Raw genomic sequence first — 14,271 nt, 5'->3', positions numbered from 1 at the left:
GTGAGGGGGGCACTGGACACGCCTGCAGCGAGAGACCAAACGAGCCTAAGCCCCAGGCTGCAGGTGGAAAGTGGAGGGCTGGTTTCTGGGAAGCCGTTTTGCAGAGAACTCACTGAAGCCACTACCCCTGTGGCTGCCCCGTTTCCCATCTCACCACGTCACCCCAAATTAAAGACCCACGTGGGGTCCTCTTTGCTTCCAGGAGACGCTCCAAACTGAATTTCACCTGCCCCAGCACTCAGCGCAAGACCTGGCAAGCACTAGGCTCCCAATAAATGTAACAAAGGTAACAAAAGCACCTAAAGCAACATTCTCAGTGTACCGCATCCCCTGCCCCCATTAAACCTCCCTGCCTCAGCAGAGCCCGCTAAGCTCCTCTGCTCTCCAGACTGTCACAGGGCCTGCGATGCCACCCTGAGTTGTTCTTAGCTCGCCTTCAACTCTCTACTCTCCAGACACCTTGGTGTCTTTTAATTCCACAAGGAAACCGAGCTCTGCCCGACCTCAGGCCCTTTGCACATGCTAGTCTCTCTTCTGGAATGCTCTTTCCCCTATTCTTCACTTGGCAGATTCCCTCTCAGTCTTTAGGCCTCAGCCTAAAAAGTCACCTCTTCAGAAAAGCCACTCCATCTAGACTAGGTCTCTCCTGTTACCCTACCTACCCTTTGTTTCTTTAATAGCACTCTTCACAACAGGCTGTTATTTTTTAGTCTCTTGTGTTTTGTCCGACTATGCTCCCCTCCAATGAAATGTCAGTTCCAGGAAGTCGGGACGACCTCTTGGCTCACCCCTGTCTTCCCAGTGCCTGGCACACTGTAGATGCAAAATAAATATTTTTAGAATGGGTAGGTGAATGAATGAGTTCCCAGAGAGAAAGACAAAAAAGCAATACTAATGATCTAAGATGAATGAGGAGAGAGGCAGCATCCTTGGTTGCAGGAGGTGAGGGGTACAGGCAGGGCAGGCACCTGCCTCCTTCACACAGCCCGGCTGGAGGCAGACAAGACTACCAAGGTGGGTTCTGGGCCTGCAGCAGGTGGACAGAGAGTGGCACTGGAGAGCTCGCCATAGACTGATGGTGACATTCTGCCGTGTTACTGGCTAAGCCCCACACCAGGGCACCTCAAACGGCCACTGGGCCATGACCGCTATGTGCAGGCTGGGGGGCTGGGCCCAACAGGAGGAGACTTTTCCCTTCCCAGCCTACCTGTTCTCAAGGTCTGTTGTGAGTCAAGGCTGGTGGCAGGAGACGGGGAAGGACACCCAGAAGATGGAAGCAGCCATCAGCACTGCGTTGGCTCCACCAAATAGGTCCCCAACGGGAGACTGGTCTCATTGTGTTTCCCCCGTTGGAAAAAAACTCAGCCCCTGGGTGGGGTGGGGGACACCTAGAGAGAACATGAGACCCTGTGCCCAGCCCCCGGGATAGACCCCAGCCACTGTTTCCAGTTTGTGAGTTTCTCGAAGCCGATGTGTGCCAGACCAGGCTGGGCGATCATCCGAACGTTTGCCTTTCATGGGCGTCTGAGCTTCTCCTTCCCAGCCTTATATTTGAAACAAGCCGTGATGGATGTTCACGCTGATAGGAAGACTAACAGCTGGCCGCCATTTATTTATGCAAAGCAGCCCGAGCCGGGAAAGACTTCTGCATATACCACATTGCCAACTAAAGACGATTCTGCTACCCCACACAGGCCTGCTGCCAGTGGCTTCCCACCAAACCAGAGCCATTGCTTCCCCATGGGCTTCTCCGGGACGGGATGAGGATGAAGAGGGGTCTCTTCCTCTTCCTGTCCTCACTCACTCTGTGGCCTTAGGCCAGAGTAGTTATACAGCGGCTTTGACTGCTCACAGCCAGTAAGGTCCGTTAGCTGGATGTAAATAGCTCTCAAATCTTCAAAGGCCAAGGCAAGCCATTCTGTGAGGTCTGAGTCAGCCCTGCCAGGGTCTCGCATTTCAGGCCTTATTCATCTTCCTGATAACTTCCATAAAGGGCCAACGTAGCTTTTTGCTATGCCGAGCCTGCCAACAGCACCCCCAGTGGGACTGTCAAAAGAAATTGGCATTCGCTGAGCTCCTACTACATACACAACTCTGTCCCAGTTACTCTGGGAGGGAAAAAAGAGCAGAGAACACATTCACTATTTTTTTAGGGAGCCAGGCACACACATGGGCTGGAAATATTGTGGGTCAAATCACACAGAAACCCTAAGAAATGCGCGACAGAGTTCAGGGATGGCAGGGTGAACCAGGAGGCAGTAGAGCCCAGTGGCCAAGGACATGGCCCTGCTGTCAGAGAGACTGGACCGGGGTGTGGATTCTAACTCTGCCTCTTTCTCACTGCACGACCTGGGGCAAGTGTCTGAAACTTTTTGAGCCTATGTTTCCTCTTCTGTAAAATGTAAGTAAGACTAGTGATCCTAGGGTTCTTGTGAGGACTAAATGAAATAATATATGGAAAGCACTTAGCATGGTGCCAGGCAGAGAGTAAGCACTTATTGTGAGAGAAGCTTTCTGCAGAAGGCAAGTTTTGAGGCTTTGGTAGAAGTACGAGACGGAGACCCATTCCCTAGCTTGCCATCCTGCCCTTGTTGGGGGGCGATATTGTCTCATGCTGCCTCTCTGATCTGAAGCCAGAGGAAGAGGGAAGGATCAGCTACTGGTCCTCCAGCCATGGAAAGAAAACGCCAATACCAAGAGACACTCAGTCTTCCACGAAAAAGAAGTACAAATCCCACAGCAGCGTAGCCCCTTAGAAATAAACAACCAAAAAGCACAATGTCAGACAATTCTTGGTCTGGGGTAGACTGAGCCATGGCTATGGGTCAGGACACGGGCGTGTTGTGTGCAGGGAAACAGCACACCTCTTGGCAACACTCCCATTGTCCTGACTGCAGAGGGGAGCTTGGAGGAGAGGGGCACAAGCCCTGTCCCCTGACAGGGAACTGTCACTGGCTTCCACTTCAAGCTCTTTGCCACCCTTTGTCTCCGAACACCTTTACAACGACCATGGGGAGTCGGGGGGGGGGTGGCAGGTGGAGCAGGTATAAGTATCATCTGCAGTTTATAGAGGCAAAACTGAGGCTCAGAGAGGTTAAGCAACTTGCTCAAGGTCACATAGCAAGGCTGTGGCAAACCTGGAACTCAAACCCGTCTTCCAACGCCTGAAACAGTCCTCATGACTCTCCTTACCTGACATTCTCCCCAGCAGCCAAAAAATCAGAACTGTTTGGACAGTTCAAGTATATACTACAACACAAAAAGGCTTCAACCAGCCATGAGACTCCATGGGAACAAACAACGTATTACATATGGCCATTTCCCAGATGTTCCCAAGATGGCAAGAGAGTCTCCAGGGTTAAGACAAGTTCTCAAGAAGGAAGCAGCTTAAATTGTTGTCAAGGGGTAAGGGCAAGATAAACTATACTGTGTCCACATTGTGGAATACTCCAGCCACAAAGAAGAATGAGGTTGACCTTGAAGTACTGGCATGGAAAGAACACCTGGACAGGACATGACCCCAAGGATATTAAAAAACAATGAAAACAAAACCACTGGATTGATAAACATATATGCAAATTCACAAAAAAAAACATCTGGCAAGATCCACACTCAATGAGATATCTTCCATGTGCCCCTGCAGATCCCCTCTCCTCTGTGCTCCAGCCTGCTCCGTGCCCTGGGAGACTGACCTGAATGAATGCCATCAGTGGGTGGCCTTGCCTTCCAGCCAATGCTGAGCACCAGCACGAGATCAAAAGAATGGAGGAGAATGAGACTGGAGTATTTATTCTCCCAGTTTCCACCTATGGAGTCTCCAAAACTGGCCACAGCCCTCAACCAAAGGTCCCGGCTCCTTTCAAGGTGCCCCACTCTCTTCTCCCCAGGTTTGGTTTCTTGGGCCTAAAGGTGAGAAAGATTTCCCTGGGGTGCTGCATGATGCTTTGTGGCTTCCCCTCACATGACTTTATATATTGCCTCTCTATTAAAAAACTCCTCAAATTATCCTAGTTAGAATGTGCCATCTGTTTCCTCCTAAGACAAAACCCAAACTGGTAACAGTGGTTAACTGCGGTGGGGAATGGGGGAAGAGAGGGATGAACACCAGTATCTGAAGCTTAGAGGTCTATAGTGACTTTAGCCTTTTCAGTAATGATGTGCTGCGTGTTTGCTTTTTATAGTAAAAATTTTAAGCATATACAAAAATGGAGAGAACACCACCACAAGGTCCCAGGTATCCACTGCCCAGCCTCAATGACCATCAGCCCATGACCAATCTTGTTTCAGCTATGGGCCCCCAGCCACTCCCCACCCCATATTGTTTTAAAGCAAATCTAAGATATCGCATCACCAGTAATGTTTTAACTTTGTAAGGAAATTATATTACTATATTGCCTGAATAACTAAAAATTGATTAAAAACAAAGGAATTCTCAAAGCTATAACTTCTGTGGGTGAGAAGACTCTGTCTTTGCTTTGAGTTTGTGACCCTGTCACGGCTTTTTCCCTACCACGTGTCCTAGAGCCATGGCTCAGAGGCTGGCCAGGTGGCCATGCTGGCCCCTTCAGTGGGCTGGGGGCCCAACTAGCTCTGGATGTCCTTGCCAACCTGTTCTAAATGTGGAGGATCCCATTATCACAAAACCACAGGAATACCTCCCATCTGAGCATCAGTTTTTAGGTTGTTTGGCCTAGTTTTTTGGTTTTATTCCTGTTTTAGCTTTGTATTGAAGTACAGCTTTATGTTCACGAGCTCCATTCCATATTGTTGCAAATAGTAGTAGGTTTCTCATTTTCATTGCAATATATAGTATTCTACTGTGTGAATTTATACCGTAATTCATTTATCCATCCTACTCTTGATGGGAATGTGGTCGTTTCCCGTTTGTAGCTCTTACAAATGGTGTTGTTATAGACATCCTAATACCTGTCTTTCAATGCTCGTATGCTTGCATTTCTGTTGGGTATACACCTACTAGGGAAAGTCTGGGTCATAAGAAGGCATATGTTTAACCTTGATAGACACAGTTATACAGAGTATATATGATTTCTGGTATTCAATATCCTTGCCAACAGTTGGGTATTTTCTGGGTTTCCTTGTTCCACTTCAGTCATTCTGGTATATGTGGTGTTAGCTCACTGTGGTTTTAATTTGTATTTATTTGATGACTAATGAAGCTGAACACTACTTCATGTGCTTTTTGGCCATTTGGATATCCTCTTTTATGAAGTATCTTTTCAGGTCTTTTGTACATTTTCCTAGTGAGCTATCTTCTTTTTCTTATCAATTTGCAAAAGTTATTTATATATTCTGGATGCAAGTCATCTGTCAGACGTAGGTTTTGCAAATGTCTTCTTCCATTCTATAGGCTGCCTTTTCACTTTCCTAATGGTGTCTTTTGATGAAGAGAAGTTTGTATGTTTAACGTCGTCTGATTTATCAATTTATCTTCTTGTATGGTTAGCAGTTTTGTGTCTTGTTCAAGAAATACTTGCCTTGCACTGCTCTCAGTTTTTACAAAGATTCTTTTAGGAGAAAAAACAAAAAAAAACACCTACTGAAAATTGAGTAAGAAAAGCCCTAAGAGACTAGTGGAGACAGCAAAACAACAGCTCCAAGAAGCTAAAGGTGTGCAGTTGCCTCATTAGAAGGACAATTCTCCTGTTAGCAGCCACTTGTCAGAACCAAGGATCTTCTCACCTATAAAGACTTACCTTGGACTGAACTCATCTCCATCAAGAGAAAAATGTAGAGCTTAAGAGTATTTCTTTTGATGCTTAAAAAAAATTACTGGATACTTAACAATATGCCAATGACCAGCAAAGAAGATGAGAGCAGGGGTTCTTGAACCATAAGGGATAGTAGAAAAATGCCAGCATTAAAATTGAAATGGCTTTCAGAGAATAAGTGTTTTTAGGAAGAGCAATTATATTTCTGTAGGGACCCCCCTCTCCCACAAGAGGTTCACATCCTATGCTGTATGAAAAGATTTCTAAAAACTTCTACTATGGGGCATTTCTCCCACTGAAAATAATAAATGAAAACATGATTAACACAGTTAGTGGTCTTATTGTCACCAAATATGTTAATCCAAGTAATTTTAAAAGTATTTGTTGAAATGACAAAAGTTCCTTTAAAATCAGTATTTTCACTGTTTATTCAGCAATAAGTATGGAAGGTAATTATGGCCTCCTAAATCCAAACCTCTCCTCACATCTAAAACCAAAAACAAGAAACACACAAACAAAAAGCTAAGATTGACAAGGAAAAAAAGAAAACCAACAAGGAAAATATATCTACACATGACCCATGCCTTCAATGTTACAAGGTACTAGATAATACTATGAACCTCAAATTACAGTCAAGTAGAGAAATAAGCACCAAATTCCAACAGAGCACCTACTACTGCTGCAAGTTTGCAAGTACAGACAGCTAAAAAGGGGAGTCTTAAGAAATTCCATGAGGAAAAAGGAGAGGCAAGTGGAGGACATAGATAAATCATAGACAGAATCATCCCAGAAAGGAAAAGTCCAACACTAAAGTCTATTATACCTCAATAAAGCTGAAAAAAATAAAACCCCCCACTAAATGCAGAACAATGAACACAAGTCTGAAACTTAGTAGTTCACAACACTGGCTACAGGAAAGGTACTTGAAAGTGAGTAGGTTTAGAGGTGGCAATGATAGAGAATTATGGCTTCTAGAAGAAGAAGGAAATAAATAAAGAAGAGGTGCTGCCCCTTAGAGGTGTGACAGTAAAAGAAAAAAAAAGGTGTGTGTGTGTGGGGGAAACGAAGACTCTTGCAGAAAAAAAGAGAGCAAGCAACCAACCATTCCTCCTCCCCCCCACCCCAGCACTATCCATTCAATAAATTGCACTTCACTATACTGACAGAAGAGGGCACTCTTGAAACAGGAACTCTCCTTAAAAATGCCTCAAAGTGGGAGGGGAAAAAATCAGACTAATGCCATACTTAGCTACTATAAGAAGAAAAGATAAAAAATGAATAAAAACATCTTAGCTAAAGAAAATTCTCCCCCTCCAAAAAAATCAACCATGAAGCAGAAGAAAACTGTAAAGTAACATTTCAAGCTGAATTAAATATTATCAATTTGAAGATTTAAAAAACTAGATTCACATACAAAAACTAAGAATACAAGAGGATCCCCAACATCAGGAAGAAATGCAGTGAAAGTTGATCAACTTCAGGAAAAAAAATTGAAGAAAAAGTCAAAACTATCTCAGAAATAAAGAATAAATTACAAGGTACCCACAAGAGAATAGGTCCAAATAAAAAATTAATAAGGGACAATGAAGAAAGGTAGTAAAACAAAAAACAGAATGGAAATGAGTTTAAAAAGAAGTAAAAAAGATCAAAGAGAAAGTAGCTGAAATGGAAGGCAGGCAAAGAAGGTCCAACATATGTATGATTGGAGTCTGTGAGCAAGAAAAACAAAACAATGGAACAGAAATAGTATTTAGAAATATAATCCAAGAAAACTGTCCAGAAATGAGATCTTAAATCAACATATTGAAGAGGCCCCTGTGTGCTTGGAAAATTGATCTCGAATGATCAACTCTGAGATGTTTCCTAGTAAAACTATTAGATTTTAATGACAAAGAAAAAGTCCTCAGGAACCTCTATGCAAAAGCATCAAACACTTATGCAGGTGAGAAATTTAGGCTGGCATAAGACTTCCGGAGAGCAACATAAACAACAGGGCCAGAGTGAAGCAGCATTTTCAACACACAAGGAAAGAGAGTTCAAGCCAAGGATTTTATATCTAGCCTTCATCCAACCAAGCTTTACCCAACCAAAAGATAATAGGGAGCTTCAGCAAAGGGACTGATAGTGATCACTTGATATATTTAATTATAGAGCTAAGAATAACAAAAGGTGGGGTTGTGGTAACAGAAGGATATATAAACATTATGTGTTCTGGCCAAGCAGAAAGAATGCAACCTTAAAAATGGGAACAAAGGGGAAAGTAAAATATGACCACTGATTGTTGTTTAGGTAATAGGTGGGAGTCAAAGTATATCATGTGAAACTGACAGACCACATAGTAAAAGCTTAAGAAGAGGATGGATTAAGGGCAGTGTAGAAGGTATAAATGCAAAGGCAACCACCAGATCAAAAATACAAATCTTTCTAAACACCAAAGAAATTTTTAGACAATAATGGAAATACATCACACTCAGAGAAAGGAACTCAATAAACATAACATAATACACACAGTCCTAAGGCAGCATCTCAGCCTATTATTTAATGGGGAAACACCAGAGGCATTCCCACTGAAGTTAGAACAAGACACAGATGCCCACTTTTCCACTGCTAACGTTGTACTGGAAGTATTATCTAATGCAATTAGGCAAGAGAAAATAATAAGAGTCTTGAGAATTGGAAAAGAATAAGGAAAGCAAGCTGTACTGCAGAGGACATGATAGTATACCCAGAAAACCTAGAGAATAAATAACAAAACTAACTCAGAATTGCTCAAAAACTTTGATCTCAGAACCTCTTTACACCCTTAAAAATTGTTAAGGACCTCAAAGAGCTTTCATTTATGTGCATTATAACTAGTTATATTTACTAGATTAGAAATTAAAACTGAGAAAAATTTAAATATTTATTAACTTAAAAGTAAACACTAGGGCGATGCAAGAGGGAGGAGATACGGGGATATATGTATACGTATAGCTGATTCACTTTGTTATACAGCAGCAACTAACACAACATTGTAAAGCAATTATACCCCAAAAAAGATGTTAAAAAAAAAGTAAACACTAATAAACATGTTAACATAAAGAGCACTTTTTGAAAACTAATCATAAACAAAGACTTCCAGTGAGAATGACATTGTTTTACATTTTTGCACATCTTTCTTGTTGAGCTTAATAGAAACAGCTGGATTTTCACATCTGCTTCTGCATTCAGAAGATCTGCTTTCATATCTGCATTCATAATATCACACATTATGTAGCCTCTGGAAAACTCCACTATACACTCAAGAGAGAACGAAGTTAAAAGGGCAAATTATGTCTTATTATTATGAAAATTATTTGGGCCTTGTGAATCCACTAAATGTGTTTCAGGAATCTCAAATGTACTGAGACCACATAGTGAGAGCCATTGAATTAACTCAAACAGTAAAATAATTCATCAAGGTAGTATGATATAAAATAAATAGCAAGAGTCAATAGGCTTCATAAGCACAAATAAAAACCAATCATACAATGTAACAGAAGGGAAACCTCCCATTTACAATAGCAGTAGAAAATATAAAGTACTTAAGAATAAATCTAACAAGAAATATTCAAAACCCTTATGAAGAAAACTATAGCACACTCCTAAAAAACACAAAAGTTGACCTGAACTAATGGAAAAGATACCCTTTGTTCATGGTAAGGATATTCCAACATTGTTAAGATGTCAGTTCTTCCTAAATTAATTTATAAACTTAATATGATCCCAATAAAAATTCTAAACAGATTTTTTTTCTGTAACTGGACAAAGTGATAGTAAGGTTCATATGGAAAAATTAATGTGTAAGAATAGGTAGGAAAACAGTGAAAAGGGAAGTAGCCCTACCAGATAGTTTTAAATATTACAAAGCCTCTAGAATTAAAACAGTGTGATAATGGCACATAAAGAGACAGACAAATGGCACATAAAAAGACAGACGAATGTAGACAGAAACTACAAAGTTCAGAAATAAACCAAACCACCTGTGGAAATCTAGTACATGATAAAGGTGATATCTCAAATCACTCAGGCAGAGATAGATTTTGTAATAAAGGGTACTGATACACTGGATAGACATTTGGAAAAAAAATTGAAATTTGATCCATTCCTTACGTTACATGCAAAAGTAAATTCCAAAATGACTAGAGATCTAAGCGTGAAAAACTAAATTACACTACGACTAAAAGAAAACGAGTGAATTCTTCTATAAGAATTATGAATCAAAATACAGATGAAATCAAATTTAAAAAATGATAACTTTGACTACCAAATATTTTTTAAGTTTCCCATGGCAACAGAACACCACAAGCAAAATCAAATGACAAATGCCAAACTGCAAGAAAATATTTGCAACGTACATCACAGATAAAGGGCTAATATACCTTAAAAAGACTCCCCAAAATCATATAGGAAAATGAGCAAAGACATAAACAGACAATTCACCAAAAAGACTTAAGAATGCTTCTGAAACCTATGAAAGATGTTCAACTCCACGCATAATCAGAGAAATGCAAATCAAGACTTCACTGAGATACTATTTTTCATCCATCAGATTGGCAAAAATTCAAAATCTTGACATACAGTCTGTTGGCAAAGCTGTAAGGAAACAGGTATTCTCATACACTGCTGGTGAGAATGCATTTTGCACAATTCCTACGAAGAGGAATTTGGAACACTAACAAAACTATGTCTTTATTTACCTAGCAATCCTACTTCTAAGAAATTACCCTAAAGATACATCTCCCACAATAAGCATATATACACATAAAGTTTATTCATTGCAGCATAATGCTGGAAACTACCTAAGTTCTTAAACACAGGAAACTGGTTGAAAATAAACTTATGTTACATACATACAATGGAGTAAAATATACTGCTGTAAAAAAGAATGGGAAAGATCTTTATGAATTGATATGGAGTGATTCCTAGAATATACTGTTAAAAGAAAAAAGCAAGATGCAAAAGAATACTTACAGTATGCTACCTTTTGTGTAAGAAAAAAGGAGAAATAGGAAAACATGTGTTTGCCGATTTTTGCAAAAAAACAAGCACAGTAAGGAAAAAAAACAGAAAAAAATAAAATTGGTTACGTCTGAGGGACAGGGGAGGAAACGGAATGAAAGGGATATGGAGAGGTGTGACACTTCTCTGAGCATACTTTTAGTATAGCTTGGACTTTTGGAAGCATATTAATATTCTACATAATCAAAAATAAAATTAAATCAACACGGATGAGGGGAACAAAAAACTAAAATTGAAAGCAAATGAACCAAACTGTATTCCTGATCAACCTAATCATGAGAAACCATCTGACGAACCCTAACCGCACTGAAGAGGAAAGGAAATAAGAAGTAATGCAAGTAATTTTTTTAACAAAGTATGTTGACTATATACCCTCAGTCTAAAGGAAAAAAGACGTGCAAACTAATTGTGAACTCTTTTAATTAGGCTTGTTTTTCACAGTGGTATGGGTGTAGCCATTGTGAAACTATTTTATGTATATTGTAGGACTGAAGATATGAGTAAATTGTGCTGTTGTCGGGAGCCAGGGTTCTCACTGCAGAAGAAGGGAGATTCAAATATGGGATGAGGGGAGGCAATGAAGGACACGTAGGAATGGAATGGATTTGAGGGCAACATCATGGAATCATGGGAAAATATGTATTTTGGTTTTTTTTGCGGTACGCAGGCCTCTCACTGTTGTGGCCTCTCCCGTTGCGGAGCACAGGCTCCGGACGCTCAGGCTCAGCGGCCATGGCTCACGGGCCCAGCCACTCTGCGGCATGTGGGATCTTCCCGGACCGGGGCACGGACCCGTGTCCCCTGCATCGGCAGGCGGACTCTCAACCACTGCGCCACCAGGGAAGCCCGAAAATATGTATTTTATATACATATATGTATATAAAATTTCAAATATGTATACATATATGTATATATAACTTCAAATATGTATATGTACTTATTTCTATATTTTAAAGCTAGGATATATAAGTGTGTGTGGGTTTCCTATATTTGAAGGGGTCTAGAAGCAATGACACTTCGTAGCATTGGGCATACCTACTGCGTAGATCTTGCTATTTAAATATCATTCCCCACTAAAAGGAAGCCGGCTTCCTTAGCAAAATGCCCGATTCCAAGACTATGACAAGAAAGGTACAAGGTAAGCCTGGAACATCTTGTTAGTGCCAGAAAGCAAACTCAAAATATTGATGGTAGCATGTCAGAAGGACACAGGAGCCAAGCTGGAAGGCAATCTCACTGTCTACATCTTGGGACAATTACAGCATCAAAATAAATATTGATAGTATAGCTTATAACCCTATAAGCTATAGAATAAAATAGGCATCTATGAGCCTATACTGAGGAGGCAGCAGCAGGAGAAGGAGAAGCAGAAGCAGAAGGGAGGGGAGGAGGAGGGAAAGGAAAAAGGAAGGAGAGAGGTTTGGGGAAAAGGATGGTAGGCTCTTCATCAAAGGAGAATGAGAACTGATAAATGTGGAGAAAGTATTGGGACTGGAAAATCACCATTTTATGACCAACATAGTAAAGACTGGTTGGAGAAGGGATCATTGATGGATGCTAAATTCGGGGTGGAGGGTATTTGATGACGAGCAGGGTATTTGCATGTCAGAGTGTCTCCTCACAGACCACTTATTAGTTACAAGGGAGAAAAGTAACTACAGTTGACCCTTGAGCAACACGAGTCTGAACTGCACAGGCCCATTTACACGCAGATTTGTTTTGATAGTAAACACTGCGGTACTCCACGATCCACGGTGTGTTGAATTCAAGGACGGGAAACAGCGGATACAGTGGAACCGCACATACAGAGGGCCGCCTATAAGTTATATGCAGATTTTTGCTGCGTGGAGGGTGGGCACCCCCAACTCCCATGTTGTTCAAGGGTCAACTGTATATAAAGTAGTAACTAGACAACACCTTGACCAGGAAATCTAAGTGAACCTCACCAACACGGGGCAGGAAGGCAGCACGTGCCTCCAGCTATGAGACCCTGAAAGGATGCTGCAGCCCAGCCAGAGCTCGCTAATCTGAATCTAATCATGAGGAAACATATGACGAACCCAAACTGAGGAATGTTCTGCATTTCGACCTGTTCTTCAACAAAACATCATTGTCGTGATAGACAAAGAAAGGCTGAAGAATGGTTCCAGATTGAAGGTTGTTTGAAAGAGAGCTGACGACTAAATGCAATACACGCTCATGGACTGGATCCTGTAGTGAAAGGAAAAACGGGGAACAGGGACTGTAGATGCAGGGAGAGGATTAACTATTCAATGGCAAAAGTCTTCCAATTCTGAAGGAAGCTTATGAAATCTCAATTTGGCAAATGTCCCCACGTATTCTTCCCCACGGCCATGTCACCTTCACTAATGATAGGCAGGTGTTGTAAGGAGGGCAGCCGTCCAGGGCCCGGAGAGGGCAGCCCCAGACTCCCGGACTTGCGTCTGCCAAAGAGTATAGTATGACTTAAGTGCTCCCAGACTTCAACAGTGGATGCACTTGGCAAGAACCCCAGAGGACCTCCTGGAGAAGCCTTGGCCATGGTGGAGGCCTGGAACCAAAGGGTGTGGCCTTCCTCTGACCCTCAGCCAGAATGGACATGGCCCAAAGGGCAAAAGCCCAAAACTCTCCCCAGCTGGAATTCAACAACCTGTATCGATCTGGCTGCAACCCCAGCCCTTGTAAGAAGTCCCCGTGATCACCCCCCACCCCCCGTCTGGCTGGCCAACGGGAGCTGTCAGCAGGCACCACAGTGACTCATCCGATATAAAAATGGGGGAGTGAAGGAAAACGGGAAATGAGTGAGCACTCATGTGTAGATGCGTTTTTCTTCCTGGAGATTTATTCTGGATTATTGCATCTGACACCACTCATATACTGAGAATGGCTTTTGTGCCGAAAACAAAAGGAAAATGGGAGAGCGCTTTCGCTTCATGTTCTTACAGATTTACTTAGTTGGATCATATCTGGCATCAGTACGCCCACGGATCCGTGAAATTGTATTGGCTGAAGACAGGACAGATCAAGCAAGGAGTCTGCATTTTCCATGTCTTCAAGTCGCTGCAGCAATTCCAGAATTTCACAACGTTCACTCCCACAGCCAGGTGAATACTGAATGATTCCAGCGGGGCAAGCAGGGGTGAGGGAGATGGGAAGGAGAGGGGCGTGGAAATTCAGGGAGAGGGCCTGACGTCTGTGACGACAGCTTTGTCACCTCCTTTAGTTCTTCCCAAAGCGTTTGTTTCTATGCTCTTGAATCTCATGTGAGGTCAAGATACAATCTGGGTTCAAGCTAATAACAAGGGCTTTGATTGCAGAGGTCTGCTTGTTGGATCAGAGCAGCGCTCAGCTGCCTAGGCCGAGATCCCACGGAGAAGAAAAGCAGGGCTGGATTTTCTCTCTAAGATGGGGGTGACCCAGAGCCTGGCCTTTCCCAGGGATAAAGTGGCTAATAGCAATGACACTCAACAGGCAGAGCAAACGCTCACTAAGTGATGGGTTG

General features: G+C 42.2%; 1 pseudogene; it reads right to left on the bottom strand.

Annotated features, from left to right (window-relative positions):
- The window catches only part of LOC149749648 (uncharacterized), a 133,339-nt pseudogene that overhangs the window by 91,356 nt on the left and 27,712 nt on the right, over positions 1–14,271 (bottom strand).

Source organism: Delphinapterus leucas, chromosome 3 (genome assembly GCF_059928025.1).
Source record: "Delphinapterus leucas isolate spDelLeu-1000000601 "Yukka" chromosome 3, BTC_Dleu_Yukka2, whole genome shotgun sequence".
Lineage (NCBI taxonomy): Eukaryota > Metazoa > Chordata > Mammalia > Artiodactyla > Monodontidae > Delphinapterus > Delphinapterus leucas.
The sequence above is the reverse complement of the archived record's forward strand: the minus strand, read 5'-3'. Positions and strand labels throughout refer to the sequence as shown.